Source organism: Lipotes vexillifer, unplaced genomic scaffold, assembly GCF_000442215.2.
Source record: "Lipotes vexillifer unplaced genomic scaffold, Lipotes_vexillifer_v1.1 scaffold1192, whole genome shotgun sequence".
In the NCBI taxonomy this organism is placed as follows: Eukaryota; Metazoa; Chordata; class Mammalia; order Artiodactyla; family Lipotidae; genus Lipotes; species Lipotes vexillifer.
In genome coordinates this window covers 693,412-695,755 of record NW_006778701.1, presented here as the reverse complement: position 1 = coordinate 695,755, position 2,344 = coordinate 693,412, and positions in this window count along the sequence as shown.

The window sequence follows — 2,344 nt, the reverse complement described above, 5'->3', positions numbered from 1 at the left end:
CTGCTGAGTCTGAAGAAATTCAGAATCTCTTAGTTTTAAAGACTAGTAACTATAAAGGACCTAGAATTTTTAAACAAAAGTAACAAATGATTGATAATTTAGAGAACCATGAGCAAAAGTAAAGCAGATTTGTTCTCCTTAGATGTCACCCAAATTGAAATGGAATTAGAATTTCTCTTCATACCTAAACTAAATTTATTCACATTGATTTCACAAATATTCACTGAGTATGCAGCAGGATGATATCTCAAGGTGTTAGTAGTAATTTTTTGCTGTACATATTTCCCTTACATTCCCCCAGCATACTCCACTTCAATCAGGTAGCCAAATTTTGTGTTGTCTCAATGAAAGGGAGATTAGAAACAGAGATGGAAATAAAGCTTTGTGACCACCTAGAGGGGTGGGATAGGGAGGGTGGGAGGGAAACGCAAGAGGGAGGAGAAATGGGGATATATGTATATGTATGGCTCATTCACTTTGTTATAAAGCAGAAACTAACACACCATTGTAAAGCAATTATACTCCAATAAAGATGTTAAATAAATAAATAAAAATAAAGGTTCTTGAAGGACAGTCTCCTTCTACAATAGCTGTTATGCTCAGTTCTGAGACCCTGGGGTAGGGATATTCTAAAGTAGATGGGGGTGATGGGGAAAAAGCAAGCAGGAGAAAGAGAGGAGATATCTTCATACTGGGAAGGAAAAAAAGTTTGATAGGTCTTATGATTATCAGCCCTACACACCTCCTTATTTGCATGCCTTAGGCAAGGAGAAATGACAAAGAGAAATGGATGGCTCAGTGGTTGCCCTATTAGGCTGGACCTTGAGCATCATGTTTCCTACATTAGCCACCAAGCACAACACAGGAACCTCATGCCTTAGCACTTAAATGTTTATGTGTGCTAATATCATAGGATTCTCAGAGGCAAGAGATTGGAAAAAATCTGGGGGCATCAGTCCTTGTTTTGCTGTGCAGATCTTTGAAGAACATTGAGTGAGTGTAGGTAGAGAGGAATCTCTATTAAATATTTTATAATATATTTCTAGTCAATCAGTATTATGCAAGCTCAGAGTAAAATTAATTTTACTTCATGGAACAAATGTAACATTTTACACACTCCAAACCATGGTTAAATTCCATACCTTTGCACATCAAAGTATTATGTAAGGTAATACAGGGAATGAAAAAGCATATTCCTCATTCTCAAATAAATAACATAAAAAAGTGAATGTTTGTTATGGCATGGTAAAAGTATAAAAAAATATGAACCAAACGTTATAGGGACACAGTGAGAGAGGGAACACAGATATAGTTCTAGAGAATAACATGTTTTTTGTCTTGAGAAACAACCCAACCAACTCTTGTCTTTGGAAACATTACAAATAGGTTAAATAAGGCTCAATATATATTATAGTTTAGTAATTTAAGTTGAGGTCAACATACATTTTACTTATCTAAGAGAATGTCTTTCCCAGTGTTAGAAATAGGTGAAATTCAGCCCTTTGTGGAACCTGTTATCTAATCATTTCTCCAAATCATTTCTCTCAGATGTCAATACTATAACATTACAATTTCCTCTATTTCCACCCCCACCTCAAGCAGCACCACCAATACTAATGTTCTCACCACCACTAACACCATTACGAGCACTGCCAGCACTGTTATCACTCCTATCATCACCACTGTTACCACCCCCCCCCCCACAGTCTAACAACCTGATTACAGACTATCCTGGGCCTCTATGCTTAGAATAACACAGAAGTCTTAGAGGCCACCACAGCATTTTTTTCCAGTATATGAGAAGCTTTGAAGTTTAATCTGAAAATGTCCCTTCATTTTTGTCTCAATATTTGTGCTATTGATCGAATTTAGCTCACATAAATGTTTCTATAACTTAGTACAACTGGAAGACAATTCTTTTCAGTCTTGTTCAGCATAGTCACTATTTCATTGTTCCTACCTGTTTATTTATGTAGTTGATATAATATTCTGCATTTTATTAGCCCACAAATTCAGATGTGCAACAAGGAATTTATGTGACTTCTACATTTGACTATGACCATATTGGAATATCCCCTGCAGAAAAACACCTATAAAACTGCAACACAATACAAAAGCAACTATCTGGAAGTACTGGGAAGTGAACAAAAGCAAACTGCATATTGAAGAATGAGTACATGAAAGAGACAATAGAAGGAGCTATACAAGTAAATTGTCCCTGCACAGTTTTAGCCTATAGCTAGAAGCTCATGAGGAAGACACAAAGTTTGTGGAAGCACATATGGGAAAAATGTACAATATTCCTTGAATGAGGAGAGAAAAATTTGAATACCATGAACACTGA